This window comes from Aythya ferina, assembly GCF_964211825.1.
Source record: "Aythya ferina genome assembly, chromosome: 5".
NCBI classification, from domain to species: Eukaryota; Metazoa; Chordata; class Aves; order Anseriformes; family Anatidae; genus Aythya; species Aythya ferina.
In genome coordinates this window covers 20,096,854-20,123,529 of record NC_140301.1, presented here as the reverse complement: position 1 = coordinate 20,123,529, position 26,676 = coordinate 20,096,854, and the positions used below count along the sequence as shown (strand labels likewise).

Sequence of the window (26,676 nt, the reverse complement as noted above, 5' to 3'; positions counted from 1 at the left end):
GGCACAGGCATCACTTCCAGGTGCAAGATCACTACAAGAGTCTGTCTAAAGCAACTTGATTCGTGGCTGTCAGACTTCTCAGGAAAGCATCTGTATCAAATGGCTTTATCAGAGCCTTCAGTTTGCCTAACCTGTTATTTTCCACACACACAGCAGCCTGCGCCAGTTAAAATTAAAGGAAGTCTCACAGCATATCACACCAGCTGCTATTCAGATCCAAACAGATCAGCTCCCCTCACACAGTATCACACCACAGTGTCCATGCAAAGCATGATTTTGAAGGCATACTATACAGCTGACATGTTGACCTTTCCCTGAACACAGTACAGTGCTTTTCTCTCTCACCCTGCCCAACTTAAAAATAAATCCTACAGAAGATGCAGTGAGTTTGGTGGGCTTTATTTCTATCACTCTTTCCATTCAAATCTCAGTGTGATAAAGTAACTATACCTTTTCCCAGTTCTACATGTGGGCTTAGGATGAGAAGCAGAGCTTCTGTTAAGCTCATTTATCCTATTCCTTCTCCTTTTGCTCAGAGGAGTTCTTAGTGGAATGTAGCTATTTGGAGGTCAAATCAATTATTGTAGTCTAGGATGCCATTTCTAGACTGGAAGTGAGAGCACTTTCAGTTTAACAAGGCTTAATAGAGGTTGTTAAGGGTATCTGACATTTTTTGACCTTTGCTCTTCCATCTCAGAGTTTGAATAGGTCTGATTTAATTAGACAAAATCAGTATAAGAATGAATGCAAGTGCAGAGGCTCAGAAGAAAACAAGCATAGGGAAAAAAATAAAAAATAAAATCACTACTTCAGTAACTTCAGACTGCAGCCAAACAAATCATGGTTCACACTGATGAGGACACAGAGCCAAGAGGAGAACTTTAACTGGTTAGAAAGCATGAAGAAGATCATGCTAGCACGATGGTTTTGAGAACATTGACAACCCTCACCGCAAATTTACCTCCTGGAATTAAGGTTAAGCAAAGTCTAAAAGTGGATCCAGTCTATGCATTTATTTATTTATTCCCAAATACAGTCAGTCCTTGGAAGCGTCCATACAGTAGTGCAAAAGTTTTTTCTCTGCTTGGCCATCTCCTCTGCCTGTGCTCGGGGATTATTTTCCTTCTGAAGGTGTAAGCATTTCCTTTGAGGGGAAGAAAGGACAGAAATCCAAATAGTCAGAAGTTCCCAGACTAGCAGAAAGCCTTGGGGTCCCACACATGATCTCTGTTTGGATAGGAGGCAGAAAGACAGGCACTGACATTAGGTTAAGATGCATTTTCGGAAGTTCATGATTCGTGCAACTCCCTGAGTAACTGACTGGTAACTGACTGAGTATCAGCTGGGGTGGAGGGGTTCAAAAACCATGTTATTTTCTTACTGTTCCTTATTGGAGTATTAAGTGGGTAGTTTACTCCCAAATGCCACATTTAGCTCCCGCATAGAACTGGTGCACTCTGTCATGACCCTAACTTTTATTATTTTCACCTGCCCTTCTTCCACACATTATTGCTACTTCTATTGTCTCATGTCCTAAAAATAAAGGGACTCTGACATTAGAAATAAAACTAAAAAAAATAATCCTTTCTCTGCACCTCCGGAAATATATATATATATCATAAATAGAGCTTCCAAAGTTTTATAATGTCAAAGCTATGATAGGAAAATTATACCGTAGTCCAGGTCTAGGTTATTCTAACAAACGTTAACAAGACATTGCAACTGGTAAAGTCAACACAGCAGCAGCCCACATTCTACCATTAAATAGCTTATTTATCTGTATTACTGTCAATACATTCTTATTCAGAGCAACGTTCATTCTGTAATATTAAGGTCAATATCTTGGGAAAGAAAAATAAATGATAGAGGACTCGGTTCTAATATTATTTTCAACAGTTTTCTGGAAATCATTACATCATTTTGGGCTATAGGCTTGAATTGTCTAACCTAATGACAGTTCTGTCTCTCAGACCTAAGCTGTAGGTGTGCTCACGTAACATGAATCATTCAGGATATATTGCAGCAAAGTTGTGCAGGTGGGGACAGATGAACATATAGATCCACATTGTAACTGGAGGCAAAAAAAAATAAACAATGAACTGGTAATACTGAAAAAAAAGAAAATGTATTAGAAAATATGAATTTCAGTTTGGTAAAGAGGTGGGTTTTTGGAATGAGCAGAATACAGCACACAGCATGAGTTAGTGTATCAGACACTTCATAACGTTTTCACAAGATTCTTCTTCACAGATGCCCAGGACAAAAGTCAGACTGCAGACTGTCAGTGACAGTTGTAATGAGATGTCTACTGCACAGATGAGGGAAATAAGAGTGAAAAATAAACAGAGGAGCTTGGCAACGGATCATATATTTGTAAGCCAAATAATAGCCTTTGGGCCACTAACAAAAAAAAAAAAAAAAAAAAAAAAGGGGGGGGAGTTTGTATTGGGCGAGGGCTCTGCAAGCAATGTGGTTAAACTAAAAGAAAATTCAAACACCTTTCGCCTGGTTTTGTGCCAAGAACCAAAAATACCTGCAGCTCTTTTTTTATGAAGCCACATATAGGCCAGATTTATTCCAATGGGATGACAACTCAGTCCACATTTTTTGAAAGAAAGTAAAATAGGGACTTGGCCTTGATGTTTGCCAGGAACAAAACTGAGTTTTAGACAGATCCTTCCTTACCTCTTCTGAAGAAACATCAAGGTTTTGCTGCCAGCAAATTACAGCTCAGGGACCTGGGACTTTGTTTGGCCCACACAGAAGAAGTGCACTAAAGCTACTGAAACCAAATATTTGTTTTTTTACAACATTCATAGGAAGCCTGGACTCTTCAAAGGAAGCATAGGTCTCAGATGCATCTCCAGCACTATTTGAAAATTCAGCATTGCTCAATACCAACAATTGCTGAGTATTCAGTTTGATATGCTAAAGAATTAATTGTCATCCATGACTAACTCCTGAAACCTCATGCCTGAGACCAAGTTTCTCCTGTGGTTTTTTTGATGCTTTGTCTGAATATTTTCACTGTTTTCCTATTGTAGCAATGAATACAGTACTAATATTTTTCATTTCCCAAGACACTGCATCAGAGCCACACAGTAAATACAGACCTTAATTCACATTTATTCTCATGGGCCTCAAGAGAGAAGGTTTTTCAATTCAGGGGGATTTGACAGTCCAGCAGGAATACCTAATAGAAATTTTGGTTTAATAGCTTCCATAGCTCTAAGGCATCTTGCAGTAGTTTATTTGTGTTTACCACAAGCTCACTCATTAGCCAAACCCTCTGGCCATCAACCAAATTATTCCGCACTCTTGGGAAATATGGACATTCACTTCCATTTAATCTTTAGATGGAAATTAATGAACTCATTTCAGCAATGGAACTCTTAAACCACTGCTTATTTCCTCCAGAAAGGCCAAAATACAAATATTGAACCATAAAATAATCTGAAATTTGTGATGTTATGTCCCTCCTGGAGCAAAGGAGCAAAGTAAAGCCTCCTTCTATGTGTCTCAGGGAAGAATCTCAGACTCACAGAATGGCTGAGGCTGGCAGGGACCTCTGGGGGTCATCTGGTCCAGCCCCCTGCTCAAGTAGAGCCACCTATGGCAGGTTGCCCAGGATCACGTCCATGTGGCTTTTGAATATCTCCAAAAGGTGAGAGATTCCACCACCTCTCTGGCCAACCTATGCCAGTGCTCAGTCATCCTCATAGTAAAGACATGTTTCCTGATGTTCAGACAGAACCTCCAGTCTTCCAGTTTGTGCCCAGTACCTCTTGTCCTGTCACTGGGCACCACTGAAAAGAGCCTGGCTCCACCCATTGAACCCTCCCTTTGGATATGTACATACATTAACAAGATCCCCCTCAAACTTTCTTATTTCTAGGCTGATCAGTCCCCGCTCTCTCAGCCAGATCACAGGTTTTCATGTTCTGAAGCATCCCGAGAATCAGTCACACAGAATACAAGTGGAAGATCAAAATAATAAGCTTTAAAAATAAATTAAACTCCACCTTCAGGCCATAACTTCAGACCAAACACCTCCTTTTATCCATGCACACACTATATATACCCATATAACAGTGGCTGTTGAAGCAAAAAGGCCTTTCTCAAACTTCTTGCAATTGCTTATACTCCTAAGAAACTATAGAATTAGAACTCAGTATTTTGAAAATGCTGGCATTTCATGGCTTGACCAGAGAGTCATCTAGCATCCCTAGATCTGCAAGCCAGTCATTTTGACACCTGAAGTGTTTCTGTCCTCTTGAGGTAGGCAGTATCTCCAGCTGGAGATTTGCACTTTGGACTTCTAGTTTACACACAGAACTACCAAAATACTGACTGTCGGGACCTCCAGGTACAACCTTGGAAGGAAAAAGGCAACAAAACATTCTGTATCCTGAGAGATATCATAAATTGGCTTTTAAGCCACTTAATGCCATTTGTGATTATATAATAAAAGGGTAAAATAATTATACCATCCTTTCTTCTACTGCAGGATTTAGCCCTTTGGCATATTTATACATACAAGCTGTGTCCAAGATAGCCAGCAAGCAACTGGCAAACAAAGATGATATCTTCTACATAATTAAGTTCATTATGTACATGTACAGAACTCCAGTGTCGTCACTTTTCCTACATGTCTGTGCTTTCTCAATCTAGATGAACATTTTATACTGGTGTTACCCTTACCAAAAGCTATTCAACTCACCTGGAGTCACACCTAATCTTGATTTTGCTCTCGCCCTTCCTGAGAAACAAGATTTCCTCCTTCGAGCTTCACAAATAGCAACTGTAGGCCAACTTTGCAACACCCACCAACGCAGCATCAAAGGAGATAAGTGTCTATTGAAATATTTACAACTCAACTTCCATGCCACAACACAAGACCAATTTTTAAGAAACTTCCTTCTTCTATGTGAAGAAGATAAACACCTATTTGATGGAAAACATACCTAAGCTTTTCTGTGAGGTATGAAATGGGAGTGTGAATGATTCAGAACTCTAACTTCAGAGCTGTAATAAAGGCAATGGTAAGAATACAGAGCTAACAATTTCAGTCAGCAAACTCCATCTCTTGATAGAAACGCACCAACAGGCTAATGGCTGCTTTGTCTAGAGAGCTAAATTTGCTAGGACTTCAAAAACAAGGTCCCACTCATCCCTGCAGAGAAAGCAGAGAGAAATTTGTACCAACTCCATTCACACTATAGACAAAGTGCACCAGTTCTTAAGCATGTTGCTCTGGGACCTTTCAGTAACCCTTACATAAACATCTACTTATTTATTAAACTACTGCAGGAAAGTTTTGCAATCTAGTTCTTTAATTCTTGTCTATACCAGAGAGTCAGGACTTGCTGAGACAGGTAATGAGATAGACCAACATGAACGACCTGCTTGGGAGACATGTACAAGTACTCCACTGGAGGAATTTTGAAGGCACATTTAGTGAGGTGAAGAGTATCCTCTCTGTCAGCCAGCATATTACATGCAGAGTGCCTGCATTTGTCTTGAAAACACATCATCCCTCAACGTTGCCATCAACACTGCAGCTACATCCAGATTCTCTGGAACTGGGTTCCAGAAGATCACCTATGTTGACAGTTTTGCTTAGTGTCAGATTAAGGCCATGTATGCACTCCTCAGCTCAGATGTTGTGGATATGGCCCACAGTGTGTTAAGCAAATAAGGCCTATATACCTCCAAAAAGTTGAGGATGAGCTTAGGTGTCCTTGGCATAAAAAAAGCAATATTCCAGTCAGCTTTCCCTTCAGTGGGGGGCATAAAATCCTTTGCTGTACTGTACCAGCTTCAGAACCAGTTTTATAAAGTAAAGCCAGGATTAACAGCATGAATAATTGCTATTTCCAGTTACTTTTCAATTTTCTGTGCTGCGTATATCTAGCTAAACTAGTATACTCAGTTCTCTGGAAGAAGAACAGAACAATTTTCACCTACTGGAATGACTGAAAAGGGTAAAATGCAAGTCAAGATAATCTGGAACCTCATAAAAAATGCCCAGAGGCATATACTTGTTTCCACACCCTTATGCTTCTTTTGCCTCTCCTCCTTTGGCACTCACAATTTAAGCCTTCAAGTTTACTCTACCTTCTTTGCTGCTAAATAAGCATTGTTTAGGAAAAAGTAATTTTGACATCTTCCTAGACTTATGCACCCATCCTGGGAAAACAATTATATCAAATCAAATCAAATCCCCTAATGATAACAGGGCTACCTACCTGGGACAAGAACCCAGTTTTTAAATACAGTAATTTTATCAGCAATGGAAGAAATCTGAGAGTGATGCACTCTTTTATATTTAAAAAAAAAAAAAAAAAAAAAAAAAAAAAAAGGTAAAAAGTAGTCATTGCATTGGTCAGACTAAACCAGAGTTCTAGTACAGCTTTCAGAAGTGCCTTAGACAAATGTCAATGTGTTTTAGGGACAAAAAGTTTTAAATTTAGCTTGGGTATCACAGAAAGGCGCAGCTTCCTAGTGACAACAAGTAATTCCACAGTAGATATCAATCCCTATGTTTAAGGCTCAGAACATATCTGACTACTGAATGGATAAGAAGCAGCCAGGTATTTGCATCAGGCAAGGAAACAGAGATTATATAATACTTATACAGTATTTAACAGACAGAACATTAACATTTGCAAAATAGTATGGTCATATATCATCTTATTAATGTGTACAGAAAAATAGGCTGCTGCTCCTCAGACATCTGGCATGCTTCAAGACAGCCATGAAAAGTTCTAAAGATCCTAGTGGAATGAGATAACAACCCCAGAAGAAAGAGGATACTACTTATACATGAAAGAGATTTCAAAAGTCTCCATATGGAAGCTACTTACCTTTAACTCTGTCCAGTCGTTGGGAAGCCTTCTAGCTAGAAAGGGGTTTGGACAATATCTGAGGAAAAAAGCTGCTTGATTTTACAAGAGCAAATGCAGTGAAGAAGGTATGAGAAAGGTGGTGATGAAAGGAGGGGTATGTGCGTGTCAGAAAAACAGGGACTGACAACTCAGATCACCTTATATAAAAATTAGTGCGTGATATCACTAGAACCTTGTCCAAGAAAGCATCTCAATGCTGGCCTCAAAGATGCCTTCTCATATGGAGCAGCTACCATTTTAGAGCTTCTCAGAGCAGGACCCCAAGGTAGAAAAAGAAAAACAAGGTAAGGAAAGAGACTGAAGCTCCATGAGAAAGGAGATGAATGTTAGAAAAGCACTTTTAGAAGTGGAAAAACTGAGTACCATCTCAGAAATAGGATCAGGAAACTAATTCACCTGAGGAGAGCCTTCCTAAAGATTCCTCTTGATGCTGCTGCATCCTCTTGTTGAAGGATTTTCAGATAAGGCATTTTTCTTTTATTCCTCTCACTAAAGCATTAATTGAGAGGTATGATGTTGAGGCAACGAGATAGTGTATGTTGGCTTATTAGCATCCATGATAATCACACATAAGGGCAATTTTTGAAGCCCAGTTTCAACAGTTCTGCACTATAAAGAGCTGATATAGAACCTTAGAGTACAAATAACAGAAGCAAAAAAAATCCCTCAGGGATAAGGAAGAAAAGAGATCAAGATAATGAGTACTTATCATCCAGAGAATTGTTTATGCTAAGCCATTTATGCTACAAATGTTGATTAAGCATTTCAAGCAAAAGCAGCAGAGGGAACTCATTCTCAGCCATGGACTGCAAAAGTGAGCAGAGGAGGGTTTAGGGCAGCCCCCCTTCTTCCCTCAGGTGAGAAGGGAGATTGGAGGAGATATGGTGCAGATGCAGTGTAAACAAGTACTTTGGATTAGGCACAGAACTGTGCAATCACTCAGAGTGATTTATTTGCTGAGAAACACAGGAGGTGCAAGAGTTCAAGTCCCTTAAGCATGGGCGATGCATGCACAGAAGCTTGTAGAAGCTTTACTTTTTGTGCCTCAAAATTCTTCCTAGCATTTACTACTCTACTGAAAGAATACTACTGGGTTTCCAGAATAGAGCTACTGTTGCAGAGTAAGGAGGAATCCTTTCTTCATTAAGAGAAGTTCATATAATACCATTCCCTTACAGATAATTCAAGAATCCCACAGATGGTCCAGAATATTTTTATTGTGCATTCCCTAACTAGATTGTTCCAGTGCTTCTACCACAGCTCTGCTTTTGTCCCTCTTCTTCACAGTGCTGAACAGTTCTGTTTTCTGATGTATAATATGTCCACAACTTGATAAAGTGAGATGTATAAGTTTAAATAACACTTTTGGAAGTTAATAAAAACATTTCAAGTAAGGGGCAAGAATCTAATTAAATGCATTTCCCAGAGGTAGGTGTTTCTAAATATTTATTTCCTTAAAACATCAGACAGTTTTGTATGACTCGTGACAGTAGTATATACAGGAAATATGATGTTAAGGAAATACTGCATGGTTAATTAAAGAAATATCATAGATGTTCACCTCACTGGAGGAGGTTGAAGACTTGACTGGAGGAAGCAAGGAAGGCTGATTCTCCACACAGAAGAGAGCATCCAGTCCAGCCAGCCAATTTTTGAGAACACAAATACACACACACAAAAAAAAAAAAAAAAGAAAAAAAAAGAAACAAGAAAAAAAAAAAACACTACACAAGGATGTTAACAAGGACTCGGATTTTCTAGTGAAACAGTTACAGCAGGGGCTGCCAAATGCAAGGGTCCCATACCACACAGCAGAACCTCTCCCTGCTGACCTCAGGCAAACCCAGAGAAGGAGAAGCCATATCAGTCCTTCTCCTAAGCTAATCCTTTGATTTCTTCCAAAGATTTATCCAAAAAGGACAATTAATGCTAATTGCAGGGTTTGATTTTTGAAATGAAGTGCACTAGCTTCTGTGTCTACAAAACTGGCCCTTATTAAATGCTAAAATAAAGAAATGAAAGACTCCAGATTTTATTACTCATCCTGAGCCATTAAATACATCACGTTGTTTTTAGAATTGTTTTTAAATATTGATTCAAATTATTTTTAAAATAGCAGTGCTCTAATGCTAATGAACATCTATCAGGGTTCACAAAGACAAGCAGAAAAAAAATGCAAGAGAAATACATTGCTCACTTTGAGAAGACTTGCGTTTATAAAATGTTTTGGATTGCTCTAAGCCAGTAATCAAAACATGAAATATGATCATTCTTTAAAACAAGAGAAGTCTCAAAGTCGAATCAACTACTAACTTTTATTTGTATGACATTTTCAAATACAACATTTTATTTACTTATTCTAATTCTATACCACACCTTCATTCCCTTTTTATTTATGCAACATTCATAAACATTTTGCCTCATTCTCTGACAGCATATTTTCTGTTTCCTCCCTTCTGATGGAGGTCTCATGTATTAATCTTTACTCTGCACTGTGCAACACCTCTAGACTCAGCTACAGCCTCGTGGGGCCACCCAGGGCTAGGATTTGGTATATCCTGGCCATAGACTTTAAGTGTTCCTGCAGGTAGTAACAGTGGGTAAATAGTGGGTAAATAGTGGGTAAATAGTGGGTAAATAGTGGGTAAATAGTGGGTAAATAGTGGGTAAATAGTGGGTAAATAGTGGGTATTGCTATTCCTCCTACTTATTATTTGCATTGTGGTAGCTTCCAAATACCTCAGTCAGGCAGAAGCATCCTATTGTGGTAAACACTAAGGACACGTGATGAAGAGATGCTCCTGAGTTTAAAAAAAAAAAAAGTCTGTGGTGTAAGATTGTGATGGGAGTAAGAGTCATGCTTAAATAAGTCAGAATCCACAGACTTGCCTTCAGTCAAAGATACAAGAAAAGTACAGTAGGTGGTACTACATAGAGTTGGAAGAGTCTGATGGGGGGGGGGTATCCACTCAATAAAAGTTGTGCTGCAACAACAAGTTTTCCAAGTCCACTATACGAGAGAAAGAAGAAAAAAAAAATTAAGAAGGCCTGCACTGAATTTATTATAATACTTCAATTCAGTCTCTTGCCCTAAAAAAAGAATAACCTAATAACCTGTTGATTGGACCTTTCTGTGGACAGTTTGTTTCCAATAGTCCAAGCTCCATTTAAACTAAACACATTACCTAAATCGTGTACTAGGCAAAACAGCAGCTGATGTCAATGGAATTAAACTGAAGTAGTACTGGATTAAATGATACCAGAAACAGATCCATGAATTACACTGCATTTTCTTTTGTCACACACTCCTCAAATGATTCTGTCCACCGGCTGCCAATGCCAAACCTGGCATTTGAGTGCTGTGGATCCAACAGAAGTGAGCCGAACTAGCCCTGAGACAGCCCAAACCCAAAACAGGGTTGGGCCAGATCCTGACATGACTATGCATCTTAGCTGGACATGGAGACTCAGACATCCCTTCATACATAGCATCTCTTCATTTGGAAAATGAAGAAGGAAAACAGACAGAACACTTCTTTACATGTTTTTCCCCTTATCATAGCCATTTTAGATGGTACTTAAGCATACAACCCTTTGTCGTTCTTCCCTTTTTATACAGAATGTTCACCATAAAAAAAAGTAAGCAGTTTTAACGACTGACACCTGAGCATTCATTTCACATGTTCGGAGCTGAGGGGTGCGATCATGTTTATGCATTTGCATGAGTCACTTTGAAATACTGAGAGAGCAAACAGGAATTTTTCCAGTTACTCAGAACAGCAAGAAATGCAATGGACAATACTGCTTCAGTGATATAAGAAAGCCGTTCAGCTTCAGCTGAATTCCATTCATTTCTGAAGGTATGATTCTTGGGAACCTCTCTTTGTACAACAATCTCATTTACAAGGTTTCCTCAATAATATTAATTTCTGGGTTTGCACACGCATTCAGGCTCAAAAGCAAACTTATTCTGTTCTTAATGTGGCCCTCATTTTTCTCCTCCCTACAAGCTCTTTAGCACATCCCTAAATATCCACATTTACACCCAGTTCCTTGGCTGGTCTTTCACAGCTTTTGCACTTACACCAAGTGAAGGCAACACAGATGGAAAACTTGACTGCTGATTTGAGAACATGTTCACACCAGCACCTTTATGTGACAAGAGGGACAAAAGCCAACATTAAAAAAAATGACTGGTCCATTTCAGTCATTGGAATGCTTCCACAGCCTCTTGACTACCTCCCATACTTCCCTGTAGATGAAATTCATTCCTCTCCCTAACCCTGGCAACTGCCTTGCCTCCTTCATCTTGCATAAGTTCAGATCGCCTTGAGCTGCTTCTGTTTTGCAGCTTTCCTGCAAGAGTACACATAAATCATGGAGACAGCAAGGGTCAGATTTGTACCTTTTTCCCACCCCCAAGAAAGTGGTTTGCTTTTCAGATTTTTACTCACAGCTGCAAGAGGCCAACCTAATCCTGCTTTTCATCTCAGTTCTCTAAATGCATGCAAAAAAAAACAACAGAAGTCTAAGGCTGGCATTTTTGCATAGTCCAGTCTTCTGCGTGATATTCACTACTGCACGCATTCTCAGTTTCTTTTCTGTTTTCTTTTTCCCCATGCTGTACACCTGACCCTTGACCAGATCATTTCTCCAACATTATAAAACCTTTATATGTAATGTATCTAGTCCTTTCAAATCAATCTTCAATCATGCCCAAAGGGTCACTAATGCTATATTTTTAAATGTTACTTCTTCTCTGCTATCTATTTTATTATTATCAAGTTTCAGAAGCCAGTCCATGAACTTAGATAACTTTGTTACTCCCCAACATGATTAATGAGGTGATCTTAAATACTGATAGCTCAACACCAACATTTTGAAAAATTGTTTATATTACAGAGCAACAAAGCAATTTGTAATCTCCATAGAAAGAAACTCCAAAATGGGCTTCATCCAGAGATGTTTTCTCCAGTTAGGTCTTTGTTTATCCTGATGATGATGAAAGCAGACCCTTCACTCAAGTTGCATGCTGTAGACTTCCAACATGGAGTGCTTTATGTCCACTGGTTTCAGTAAATAAACACAGAATATTTTACTATTAAGTGAAGATGCTCTTTGGATTTAGCTTCTGTATTTATAAAATAAGCTTCCAAATGAAGCAATTTTCCTGGAAGAGTTCAAGATGCAGGACCATTCCTTTTCTAAACATAGTGAGATACTGTACAAGTCAAAGCTGGTTTATTATTAATGGGTTGTAATGTAATGAAGCCAAAGACAAGTTGATTGCATTGAAGTCTGCTTTTAACAGCTACCATCCTAATAGTGACAGCACACTGTACAACACTGAGTCATATTTCCTCCTCCAGCTATTCATATTTTACTAAATATATACGCAAATTTCTTTGCACAAAGAGGGAATTATGCTGGAACTTCACCTGTCCAATGTTTTAAAAGAATAGAGTCAGCAGGTCTAAAAAGCTAGGGTTAAGAGCATTTAATAGCTTCATTTTCTGTTTTGTGTTGCAGTTTCTTTGCTTGCATCTTTCCAGGTCAGGCTATGACCAGAAATAGAAATTCACATACCATAAAAATTAGATATTTACAGCAATTCCAACTATATCAAAAGCAGCAAGCACCAAAACTACAGTGAGAGACTCTCTTGTGAGCATCTCAGCTCCAAGACCTTGGGCAGTTCACATAAGGTTTACCAAGGCCTCTGGATATAAATTTTAATGCCTCTATGATGGTGCACTGTCAAATATGTGCATGACCCTAAGTTGTTCAGCAGTCATTTCCGATTCTTTTTGCTGGGAGAAGTTACACAGACAGTCCAGTTTCATGGTGCCAACCCACAGTTTCCCAGGAGCTTCCCAGGAGAAATTCTGCCTCTCCAATCTGGCACCCAGGCCAGACTCACCTTTATCCTTGCCCAAGAATTTGGGGGACAACAGTGCCAGGATGCCTGAACAGTCAAATTTCCAAAGAACTTGCAAATTACCAAGTTCTTTGGCACTCAATTCTTCCCTTTTGTGAACAGCTATGGTACCTGTCCCACCTAGCTGCCTCACCTCTTCCCCTCTCCCCCAGCACTGCTACTATCAAACAATCTTGTGAGATAAGAAAGCTGGGAGACACAGATAGAAGGAATTGGACTTAGATCTACAAAGGGAATTAAGGTATTTAAGTGACACCTGAGCAGCCTCGGAGTTTCTCAGGAGTTTCACACATTTCCATGAAACTTTAAGTAAATTTCTCAGATACAAACATTTATGCATGCAAACTTTTGTAGAAGGAATTTGCATGCCTCCTTTTACTCCTTCCAGCACAGATACTGCATGAAAGTCCCAGCAATCAAAGAAAGGAAATACAGTATATATGTGTTGATCTTCACTGTCCAGACTGTTTTGGGAAGTAAAAAATCCTTATTAGAATATGCACATCTATTCCCACCAACAGAAATAGCATTTTCCAAATTTGAAATATCTGTTTATGAAAGATTGTACAAGCTCATCAGAGGAGAAATGGATGAGAGGTGAAGTGAACAGGAGTTTAGTGATGTTCATTGTCCTAATTACAGTGAATAATGTTTTGGCAGAGTGACTAGAGTTCTGATTGTTCCAGGAACTTCTAACAATCAACAGACTATTATCCCACTTAGTCATACCAAAGACCTGATCTTCCAGTCCAGCGAAGCACGTAGGATGGGCTTAACTTTAAACACTTGAACAGTCTAATTGACTTGTTTGGCATGACTGCGGTGCTGAGGAATGAAGCTGAGACTTGGGTGCAGGTGCTCCTGCATAATGCAAACACTCCAACCTCCATTTCTTTTTCCCCAGGCCTCTGTGGTATACTCCCTGCTGCACACTTACCTGAGCTATCAGCCTGTGGGGACACTCGTCAGGGTTAATCTGAAGAAGAGGGAGGCAGCTTCAGTTGGCAGCAGCATGTAAGAAAACAGACACCCAGCAAAGGCTATGGAAGACTCCCAGCACTTTGGTTCTAGGGGACTGCCTGTCATTTGTTAATACATTTCAACCTCCAAGATTTCTATCGATAACTTGACTATTTAGCAGTTACCTTTCCACGTCTACATTTGGATGAAGGGATGTGACTGCAGTCACAAGCATCATCTCCAGGTGGCAATAATGCAGCTCACTCAATGCAAGCGCTCAGCTGCAAGTCACCAGTAAACATCAACCACTGCAGACCAGGCTGTCCTTATGTGACTCCCTCTCAAGCACTGTAGTCAGCCTCATTTCCTTGAACAGAGCTGGCGGGACACGCTGCCACTCATGGGACTAGTATGTCTTCGTTTGAAATTTCACAATTTACTTATGGTTACTTGCCCAAGAGCACAGTGGAGCAAGGAACCACAAGAACCCATCACTTAGGAATGGTCAGAGAAGGTTGGGAGAGGTAGAGCACTGGCGTTATTTGCAGTACTCATAAAGCTGATAGATAGATGAAAGTAGACTCATAAGGTTCACCCCACGCTTTTGCTTGCACTGAGAACCTGTAGTCAAATGCAAGCTTCACGAAAGGGTAGAAAAACTAAAAAAAAAAAATCCAAGTCTTCACAAAAAAAGTTCCCTACCCCCTCTCACAACTTCCTTCAATTGATGGGTCTTTTAGGGCAGAGAAAGCTAACAAGGAATAAACCTAGAATTGGAAATCAAATAATCCTATTTAATTTTATAGTTGTTGACACAACTTGTTACATGTGTTTCGTACCAGAATAAATGAAATCACAGTCATCTGATTTCCAAATTACCATATCTATTGTTTCAGAAATACAGGGTGTAAATAATTGCAGTGCAATCGCCTATGTCTGGACCTCTCTCATCCGGAACCGTTATCAGGATTAGCATAAATTACAGTGCCATCTAATAATGAAATCACAGAACACTGATTGTGCCAACTATTTAAACCTGTAATTATTGCTCATTAGAAACGTGTTTCATGTTATTTGCCCCTTACAGGCCCAAAGTTGTTGTCAAAAGGCTCCTGCAAAGGATTCTATAGAGAAAAGCATAGAAAATTTTTAGGTGATAGGCATGAATTTCATCTGCAAAGTCTGTCTGCATGTAAGAAACATGCTCTGGACACCATTCATTCACCCCTGAAATATGTTTGTATCTGCTACCAGAAAGAAGATGCCATAGGTGAGAACAGGAAACCTCCAATATAATTCAGATATGTACTAACAGTATGTGGTTTTCTACATAAGTGGACAGTGATTAGCTCACAGCATTCATTCTTGTAGTACAACTAGTCATCATGCAGCTGACAGACTCCAAAGGAAATAAGCTCCTGACCTAGCCAGAAGGAAGGCTCTCAGCAGATCTTATCATAGCTGGATAAGGCTCAGGTGGGGTAAGCAGCTACCCACATCAAAGGCAATAAAGGACAGATGCCAGAAGCAAAATAAAAATAACTATCACCTTTGCATGCTCCTCTGTTAAGGATTTGCCAAAGACAGTTGTTTAGGATTCATCTGCACCTCTGTAGATCAAGCTCTTTAAAAGATGAGCTGGCTAAAACAGCACTCAAATAAGTGCTCTTTAGGTCTAATAGATATTTTAATAATTTTTCCTTAACAGAGGGAAAGTGATTAATTTTTTGCCATCTTCCTCCGACCACATACGCAAAAACTTTTGCTACAGAGTGGAGGGGGGGGGAAAAAGTAATTTCTACCACTTCAAAAAGCAAGAAAGATAGAAAAATAAAAGAGAGAAGTCTAATACATTTGGAAAAACTCACCTTGATGTAGAGATAGCAGCTGATATCCATCAGCCTATCCATTTCCCTGATAAGTTCTTCCAATAGTTGATTCAAATCAGAGTTTAAATTTTCATTCCTGTGATGAGGTGGTTCAGCAGATAGACACACAAGAAACCCAACTACTAAAGTGCACATCCCTCCTAAGAGACATGGGTCCTAAATACAGCTGCAGATACTGTTAAAGCTAGCATACTCCCAGAAGTTTAGCTTATATTAACTCTTCACAAAGTTATAGAAGTCAATCCCCACCCCAGGATCCCAAAGACTCAAAGTCTATCCTTTCTCAAACCAAGAGGTCCTTATATTACTTACTATGGCTCCTGGGGCAGGGAGATTCTCTGGCCTCCTGATAATGGAGTGATCCTGCCCAGCTGTCAGGCATTTGCACCACTACGTATCTGTGTGATAATGTTCTGACGCAAGGTCAGCAAACCTAACCACTGTATGGGGTGTTTAACTAATTGGTTCTTTATCCTTTATTTTCTATCGGCTCTAAGGTATTACAAAACCTTGCCAGAGATTGCAATTTGACAGGAGTTAACTATAAAACAATTGTTGACACTAGGTTCAGGTGAAAAATAAAGAATGAAACTTTATCCTTAAGTGATATGAAAGCAGTTCTTCTTTCTGCATCCCAAAACCAAGCAGGTTCTAAAATAAAAATAAATAAATAAAATAAATAAAAATAATTTTAAAAAATCTCTTAAATGGGTGGGAAATTATGCATCCAGTAAACCAGCCACAACTCTTCTGTTAGAAGTTTACAAATAAAGTTAAATAAACTAGGCAAAGCTAATATAAGCCTCTCTGTCCCATTATGCTACCTGCAGGCATTTACCCTCTGACAGAGCTTTGCATGCCTGAATATTGCCTTGCTTATGACTGTAGTCTACGGTATTACTACTACAAGTACTACGATATTTCCACATATTTGGAAGTCAGTGTCTGATGGAAGTAACATGTTGACTTGAAGTAAAAAAAAAAATGTATTAGAAAGTTCTGATGTATGACTCAGCTCAAGATGTCTGCATCAGTAAGCTATGGTGAATATTTTTACAGAACTGTTAGTTAACAGAACAACTCCCCAAAAAGAGCCGTGCTTGGACAATCTTGTCTGTATCTTTGAATGATGTAGAGACCAAGCATATGTCCATTTTTATTACTAAATAATCTTCAGTAGTTTGCTGGGCACTAAGATGATGTAATTTGGCCTTTCCCACCAACTGTTAGGCTTTGCCAGATCTTGCAGGTTTATTACTTAAGTTTCTGGAGTGGAAAACAAACAAACAAATAAAAAACACACAGGAGGTTGTATATTAAAAAGAAAATTAGCACTTTGATCATTTATCAGTATCTGTTACTTTCATCCTAGGCTACTCTGCTCTGTGGACTACCCTGGTTTCTGTTGCTTAGTATAATGGATATGCCAAATGAAGAAAACAATATCCATTTTACAAAAAAATTGTTAAACTGTTAAAACTGTTGAAGCCTTCAAATGACTCGCAGTTTATGAAATAAATTGGTTTTCTTTAACACCTAACAAGGTAAACAGCAATTCTATTGAAGTCATTGTTCTGCCTTTCCTCTCTGACAGTAGAAACCACGAATTTTCTTTGCATTTTACTGCAATATTATATTTGGTGTTTTTATTCTATTTTGTACAAATAGAAGTGGTGACGTGTTGTGACAAGAAGACAGACCTCATATCACCATATATTTATACTTTGCAGAAGAAAGGATGGTACATGAATAGGTATATTAAAGAAAGTAGTTGTCCTTTATGCACATGAGAGGATAAGGCATCAACCAGCTTCACAATTATCTACCCACTACCTATTTGTTTACCCAATTTAACATACAGAGAACTAATCAGAAAGGAGAGACTAGGAAGAGAGTCTCAAATAGAAACAGCTTGCAAGTATGTCACTGGAGAACTAAGAGTTTTGCACATATTGGAGAAGACACAATGTCTCTGAAGTGATTTCATCATTTTAATGTGGATTAATTGCCTTGCTCATATTTCATTGCAAGGGTTGTTTTTTAAACTTTTGATTAAGAGTTATCTAAGTACACCTCTAAATAAGGTAGAAAAAGAGCACTGCTATTCCTGTTGGTACAAGAGCAAACCAACAGTAAGTCAAAGGAACTGTGTTAATGATACAAAGCACAGGACTTGTACTATTTTGGAGTGTGTTTTATATCTCATTTAATCTCATTGGCATCTCATACAGGCTAATAGCCACAGAAAATTCTAAAGAAAAATTAGGTAAAAATTCCCCTGTTCCCTACTCATTCAGATACAGATGGAAGAAAGGCTACTAGTATCTCCTAGGGCTAGAAGCAAATACTACTTTATTATAAACGTGGCTGGAAAGCCAGTAAGTCTTAAAATAGTCAGAGATACCAGACCTTAAATACATCACTTTTCAATAGTCTGAACTACTGGAAAAAAAACTCAATAGAGGTAGAACAGAGAGCTGAGTGCAGCTGTGTAGTTACTAGTACACATTGAAAACTGTGTAACACAGATAAGATAAAAATGTTATCATTATAGTTAATATGTGTGAGTACATTTTGAGTTTATTGAGAGATGTATAAATATATGTCTATTACAGTGCATACATTCACACTCAGGTGTATTTAAATACGATATAATATACTCATATAAAAAAAATGGGAGTTGAAATCTTAGTGTAGTTAAGTCTCCATAAAGGCCTGCCTACAAGCTCCATGCCAGCAACAGATGGCCTACTTCCAGACAGGTAGGAAAGCAATATGATTCTAGCCTTAAAGAGAAAAAGAGGGGGAAAAAAGAAAAAAGAAAAAAAAAAAAAAAAGAAAAAAGAAAAAAAAGGCAAAAATTACAGCATGAAAATTGGCTTTATAAATAAAGGAGATCACACTCTGGATGATTAGAAGTAATTTCTCTCCACAAAAGAGGGTAAGATCTTCTTGGTATTTCCACAAGTAAATTCTGAGTCTTAACCTCTCTGGGAGAGATAAATGTGATATCAGACTCTAAAGCATTACATATTCTCTCTGTCTCTGTCCCCTTCTCTCTGTATGTATTAATTTTATAGATCTTTTTATTGTCTCAACTATACTGGTTGCGTGAGGAGCAGAACAATAGGCCAAGTACTTCCATTTCACACATGCCACCTCTATAATTCAACAAAGAATAGTAAAAAAGATCTATAAACTTGTTATAAATCAGTGCCCTAAACTAAATTAACCATTGAAATGGATTACCATAAAAATAATGTCATAAAAATATTCTTCACCTCTGTACTCCAGGTGTGTGTGTGTGTGTATGTGCTTGCGAAAGCCCACGCATGCAATGCTTTGTGTGTGCCAAGGCCAGTGGCAGTGCTAATGGTGTGGCTGGCTCAGCTTCTGCAGCCTTGGAGGAGATGGCACCCAGGGCTGTGAGGATGAGCTTTAATATCTCTGTGTCTGGGAAAGTAACTCATAAACAGATCCACTAAAATATAATTACTCTACATAACTCACCTTTAGTAGTAGTGAGTCATCTCTGCTTTCTTATTAGCAGTAAAGCACTAGTCATTTTGGTTATGTTTCTGAGGCGCTGCTGGAAAAAAAAAAAAAAAAAAAAAAAAAAAAAAAAAAAAAAGATTAAAAATAAAAGAAGACCAAGAAGACCAAAAAAATAAAAAATAAAAAATAATAATAAAAAAAAAAACAATCCAGATGCAGGCTAAAGGAGATGGCAACTTAAGCAATACACAGCTTGGCCAAAGCTGGGTTCTGTTCTGCACTCCCTAAACACCAGCTCCCCCAGCATTTGATCAATATATATACTAAGCTCCATGAGAAAGGCACATAGGAGTATCAGGAGAGACGACTGTGAAATTCAGTATTGGACTGATAGGATGGTGGTTCAAGAGCTGGTAAATTCTTTCACTCTGGAGGAAGACATCAGAACAGCAGAGCTGGAGGTGGCTCTCCTGGAGATGACACTTTCCTTGCCCACTTCCCTGAGCTCACATTACCATCGTTTACTTCACAGCCATCACCCAAGAACTCACAAGTACTACTCAAAGGTTTTCTAACTCCAAGTGAGACTTGTCTCAGTTTGGAAGTGCCATACTTCCAGATATAGCAAAAGCCACTTTTGAGAACCAGCAGCACGAAGGTAAGAGTAACCAGGGTGCAACATTGGCCTCCTCCTGCAGTCTACCAGTTTCATTAGACTTTAGATCTCAGTTTCTCAATCTGTATTTTTACAAGGGGATTCTTTCAACAAAAGTGAACTGTGAAATCTTCCAGAAAGGGAATTCAGCTGCTGAATTGGTAGAGTTGGGCCACAGCCATCTTGCATCAACAGGATCTCAGTGTTGAGAAGAATCATCTTTGGTTAAATATATATGTGTGTGTGTATATATATACACACACATGCAAAGGGTGCCACTATGCCCAGGCAATAAGATGGGCTAAAAAACTAGAAAGCTGCTTTTCATTCCACCTGGTGGGATAGAGAGGGTAATGTGAAGAGCAACAACTACCACCTCCTGAATTAGAAAGAGAAAGCCTAGGAAAAACATATAGGGCTGAACTGGAGAAGAGGGAGTTTTCACGCATGAGATAAATGAAAAATAGCCATTTTGTATGCATAGGTGGTTGTCTTTCCCTGATTTAAAGGCCTGGTCACCACAAGCCATTCTAGGCTATCTCTAGCCTGTGAGATAATTCCTAACTGAGTATTTTAGTGCTGGTCAGGAAACAGGTATCACACTGAGAAAACCAAATTATTTACTTCTGCTCACTGGATTCACATGTATAGGAGCAGCTTGTTTTTTCCACAAACCAAATGTTGGTGTGCTCTGTGTACGAGTCTTTATTTTGTTCTGATGCATGACATAGTGGTACTATAAAAGGCAGACAGTTCACTGTCAAATAACATTTGCTTTGCTTAAAACTAGCTATATATTTATCTCAAAATAGGAAAGCACAGACAACTGTTATTGAGGCTAGAAGTGAGACAGTAGGTGCCACACTATGATGGAAGTAAATTAAAGCAGCTCTACAGAGTTGTAACATGAATCTGCTAATACAATTGGCACTGAAGTTAATCCAACCTGTGCAGCAGCTCCCTTTTTCATACACTGCAGGAAACAATGGGATTCAAAGCATCATTGCCCCCAAAGAGGAAGGACTGTGTATTTTGCTTTTAAATGTCTCAGTCCGGTATAAAAGATAAACTCACCCTTCAAAATAGAACAGTCATCACGTCATTGCAAATAATCATTGTTAGAAATGCGCCGAACTGCTAGGCCAGTTAATAACGACACCACATTTTATTTATATGGCTCCCATCTGCTGAAGCCTTCTAGGCAGCTCACAATGGGTTTGATTTTCAGCCAGACCTTAGCATAGCTTCTGTTTATATGGATGCAAATAACAGTGGTTGGATGGCTGTGTGCATAAACAGGTCTAACAACTAATCTTTGTGACTATAATGCATGGTTTTATTCCTTCATGCAACAAAATCTCCATCTGAAAAATCCCTCTGACAAAGTACACAAAGCGTGACAAAGAACTAAGTTTCTCTGTGAGTTTTTAATGTTTTCAAGTGATTCAGCATTTGACTTGCCAGAGGGGACCATGAAACGTGCATCACCACTGTGCCCATCACTTAGTGAGGTCCCCCTGACTCCACGCTCCCCAGTACTAGGCACAGCCCTGAAAAGGTAAAAGAACTGGATATACGAACAAAAGCTGCTCCTTTTCTCATCATCTCCTCTCTTGCACCCCACAACCTCCCTCTCCTTTGGCTAGGCCTAATATTCTTTCCTACCCAATGCTCCTCACCGATCTCTTTTCTCTCTTCTTTGCCTCCTTTCTGAGCTCTGTTTCAGCTGATAGCATTTTCCTCACAATGCTCCACACAACCTGTTTTCTGATGCAGGGCACTGACTTCTCCCATGGCCTCTGCATGCTGCAGCCACAACTCCAGCCACTGCGCTTCACCAGCGTACATGCTTGAGCTGTGCCTCCATGCATCCACCTGCTGCTGCTTCCTTTCCATTTGGCCTTCACCAGCACGTTTCAGCAATGGGTGACTGGCCTCTCTCTTAGGTGTCTGTTAGGATAGGTTTCATCTTTTTCTTTTTTGTGACGAAAAAAAAAAAGAAAAAAAAAAAAGACAAAAATCTGAATACCTTGTCAAGAACAGTGCTTATTGTTTGGAGCACTTCTATCAACTTCATGGCAGTAAGTGCTGTGCTTGGCAGTGCTTGCAGATCTGGGCCTTTGGATAATGGGTATATTTATAGTATGTGCATTGCTTATGTACCGATAGCTGCCAAAGCAGTAAACAAACAAATGCTCTCCATAAAACAATGAGAAAGTAGGATCATAATCTTTGATCGATGAACAGGGATGACAGGTTTAAAAAGGCTTCCTCGCTCTTTTATGCAGATTGCTTTTCCAACTGCCTGAATCTCAGCCAGCGTGAGGAGGCTGGAAGCCTGGAAGGGAGGTTTTCCATGGCTCTTCAGCACTGACAGCACCTCCGCAAGGCGTAGACCCTGAAAAGAGAGTGATGCTGGTGTGAGGAGGCCCCACATCACTCAGCAGGAGCAGGCAGTGAACAATAGTCCTCTCCCTCACACTGACCCCACAGGCAGGAGATGGAAGAGAAGGGTGGGCCTGGGCACGCAGAGGGATGGCTCAGAGCCGTGCACCAGCCAACCTGCACCTGCAGGAGCAAGGTCACTGCCCAGGACATGGCATGAAGTCTGCCAGGCCCTTTGAGATAGGTCTGATGCCCAACAGGGGGACTTAGAGACTAGTGGAGACATCAGTGGATGTGAGAATGGTCTTCCAGCTCTTCGTCAGAACTGCTGCTTTGAGGTTCCCAGCCTGAACCTACTTCCTGAGGAAGAGTTCGTGCTTGGTGCATTCAACAAGCTCCTCGAGGGGATGCTCTGGAGAGACACACTAAAACTAAGGTCCATATATTGATCTGCAATGTGAAGTTTTCTGGATCTAAGTTTTAAACCAGTATCAAATCTACCTGCAAACTCTAAGCCTACATTTGTGCTTCCCTCCATACACCCATATCAAAATTAAGATGAACACAGTGCAACATCTTTCTTTCTTTTTTTTTTTTAAATTTATTTTTTATTATTATATACAACCTAACAAATCTATTAGTCTGATCTTGGCTCCATATATGTTCCTGGGAGTCCAGAGAGCTCTAAAAGCAATGACCTTGACCAAGACATTAAAAAACTGATTAAGTTCTATTTACATCTTTGTTTATTTAAGTACTACTTTCTTAGCAAATTGAAATATATGTAATTTAAGCAGCAGGTTAACTTAATTTGAAAATGAAAACAAAGGAACATTTTTAACACGGTAATACAGGTCAGTTCATGATGTTTCTGAACTACTCAATGTGAATGGCCTGATTTTTAGATTGTTGTGTAGTAACAGCTGCACGTTAAGTCAGTGTGTGTTCACATCTTTGAAACTCAGACCATAAGAAACACTCTCATTGAAATGCACAAACTGCATTATTAGCATGGATCCACTAAAATAATATTATTATGAAGGGTCTGTACTACCTGAATAAGAACCATTATTTGTTGATTGAAATACAGAATAAAATTAATGTTGATGACTCAACTAATAACTTAATATTTAAACAGCAAGTTTCAAGCAAAGAATCCTCAGGCGTTTCAGAGCTGGGAAGCATAAACACACCATTACAATTTTAGGTAGGCAGAATGCAATTATCCAAGTTGGATTCTGGCCAGAACAATGGGCACTACCCCCTCCTATTCTTATTTTTAAAGAAGTTCCACTACAAAAGTGATGGCAGCTGTTGCAAGCGATGAATCCATCAGTTACTCACACAACCCATCTAGTTGATTCCAAGCAGCCCTGATTCCTACCAAAACAGCCTTCATTCCTACCACAGTGAAACAAAGACACTGGCCAGCCACCTACATGTGGAAAGCTACGTGCTAATTTTCTCCTTCCTTTTGGATTTTCTGCTGGGGAAAGAAAAAAATAAAAAATCCTACTTCAAGAAATGCTTTATTTTTTACTGGAAGAAGTGACTTCAGAGCTGCTTCAAGTGGGTTGGACCTGCTGGGAGAATCCACCCTGTCAGCCAACACATACAAGGGAAAAAATGGGTGTCTCCTCAGACATCCTTTAACCCTCCCACCCTCCTGCATACTTAGCATTTTTAAGAAATGTGCTGCTATATCTCTGCCATTTCCCTTTGCACCTTTCTTCTCAAAGTCACCAGGACCTTTTGCAAAGGGGGGCTTTGGAGGTACAGATGGTAACTAACCCTGGGCTCACTGAGATTAGCATCAGGACCGGAGGGCACAGGAACGCTCTCTGTGCTTAGATGAGGCTGAAGAGCAGAGTTCACCCCCTGTATCTCCATCTTTCACCACTTCAGCATCCCAAAATAAATGTCCTCAAAAGACAAGTGTTCTCCCTATAGTTTCTCCTTAAATTTCTGGGCATTACATAGTCTCTCCAGGATTCAAGTATCATCTCAATCTCAGAACAACCTCCAATGGCCATTTAGGATTCACATAAGCCCTGTTTCAGCAGAGCACTTGAGCTTGGCTCCAGAATGCCAAAAATTGCAGGTCAGGAGAACACTTACATCCTGGAAAAATGGGTCAAACTTAGGCACATGCCTAAATGCTTGCTGAACACAGAGATTACTCACACACAAAATACATATTTACATGTTTTACTGGTTTCGGACTCAAGACCCACAGAAGAATTGCATTGAACCAGTAATGAACCCTGCCAGAAAACAATTATCTCTGTCCCTTTCCCCCTTAAATGTGTCCAGAGCTGTTACCAGATCAAGGCTATTCTAGAACTAAAAAGGGAAATTTATTCAACAAGCACTATAGCAGGTGGCAGCTGCTAAACAATCTGCCACCAATCAGCAGTTTATGAAAGAGAGTAAAGAATCCAATAATAACTCACAGTCAGGGAGGGAGACACCGAGCCTGCAGTTACTGAGGGAGGCTCATAATTAGACAGAGCCAACTCTTTGGCAAAATTATTTCTCCTAAAATCTGCTTAACTGGTAAACTTGGCACTCCACAAATCCTGCAGGCAGTATACCCACAGCTGAGCCCGGTGCAATGTAACCTGCAGGGTAAAGCTGAGCAGCTTCTTGGGAGTGCTGGGTGGGTAAAAATGAGGCTGGTGGAAAACCCAGATCATTTTGTCTGTCTTCCTCTATTCATTTGCTTCTCCTGGAGAAAGTCTATCGTTATGCAAGAGCCCTGAATTTTTATGACATTCAGCCTGTTCCCAGATTAAAGTATGTAGATGAGTCAATGGCACAATTCTCAGAAATCTTCCATGGTGCCATTCTGGTGAGGTTGGGCTCAGAGCTGGAAAGCCCCTAAATCTATCTGCAGGTTCTATATCTGTTCATCTTAAGTGATCCGAGTTTGCTATGATTTCTTAAAGCTCCACGTATGAAATTAGACAAAATAGAGTTTAATTTCCAAGAAGAACTAAGAAAACTCCAGCCAGCCTCATGGTATGCCTATTTTTTCAGCTAGATTACAGCACCATCTACAGGCCTTTCCTGATTTAAGACTAGCGTCAGGCAGGTTGTTCCACTATCTATATATAAATATCTTTTGGCTTCAGCGGCATGTCTAGTGCCGTGACATACTGTATAGTCCAGCTTAGTTTTAACAGGGCAAAATCCCTTTAGACCAGGCTGAGAAAAGTTTGGTAACAGATGACGGACAGGTTTGCTTCTTCATAAGAAGCAGCAAATCTGTGAAGTGCCCTTGGATTTTATTAGCTTGATTCTAAACCACAGAGGGTCTATCATTTCAGTTTGATTTTAAATATTCAATCAAAAGTTCATTTTTGTTATGCAGTTCTGCTTAGCACAGTTAAATCAGAGCTGCAGGAGAGAAAAGTAAAATGCAGAAAATAGATGTCAGCTAAAACTGCACAACAGATTTCTACCACAGTAGCACAAGCTTAAAATACTTCTGCTCATTTTGGACCACATATGTAGAAGCAGTAAGCACAGTTGATCCACCAGAATTCATTATACTTAACCTCAGCTGGTTGACACAGATATGAGAACTCTCTACAACACAAGACCAAGGTCATCTCTGTCTGGAAACTGTTATTTGCTAAATTACTTGCCAAACCAAAAGAAATTTAATTGCTTCTATGCATGTAGGAGATCCTGGGATAAACACTGGTTTGGTGTGAAGAGGGCTGTGGTGAAACAACCTACAGTATAGCAATCAAATGTAGTAAAATATCAACCCTCCTGTAATAAATAAAGTCATTCATCTGAACATCAGGCTGAAGTATCAAACCACAAACAAAAATGTAAGCTGGCCATACACACTTCTTCCTTACACCAAACCAAGTTACTTGAAATCCAGAATCAGGCTCCAAATAATAAGCTTGATGGGCTTCAAAAAATCCAGAGGCTGGGTTAAAAAAAAAAAAAAAAAAAAACACAAGTGTTTAGGAAAACTTTACCTGCTTCCTGATGTTGTGGCTCTTAGGAGGTGAAATGTTATTTTAAGCATTTCTCTGAGGCTAGGAGAGAGCCCCCCCGCCCTTCTTCTTTTTTTTAATGAAGGTTGAGATTCAAACAATCCCATGATGAGAGGGCCTGAAGTTTTATAACAATACCAAATATCACAAAACTTATGATAATATCACAAGAGCTGACAGCACTGTGAATCAGCACACTAAGTCTACTGGAAATTTTCTTTTCTTGAATCTCTGCCATGAAAATAATTTAGCTCTATACTATACCTATGTAATGCAGGGAGAGCCACAGTAACCACAGATGGTGTCAGTGTTAAATGCCTTTAAAATAAGAAATTCTCCCCCCTCATTCCAAAACTAAAGAGTAAATGGACAGGGGGATATGCACATGCCACAGTTACCACCTATGTGAGGATTTCGTTATCTTAAAAGC

At 39.4% G+C, this 26,676-nt stretch overlaps 1 long non-coding RNA gene across 1 annotated transcript; it reads right to left on the bottom strand.

Moving 5' to 3' along the window:
• Window positions 1–998: 998 nt before the first annotated feature.
• On the bottom strand, window positions 999–25,877 carry LOC311437641. The gene is made up of 6 exons (XR_014693602.1): window positions 25,791–25,877; window positions 24,022–24,351; window positions 19,206–19,284; window positions 15,675–16,346; window positions 13,784–13,822; window positions 999–1,144 (listed from the first exon to the last, which is right to left on the bottom strand). It is a non-coding gene; the product is annotated as an uncharacterized lncRNA (long non-coding RNA).
• Between the last annotated feature and the right edge of the window lie 799 nt (window positions 25,878–26,676).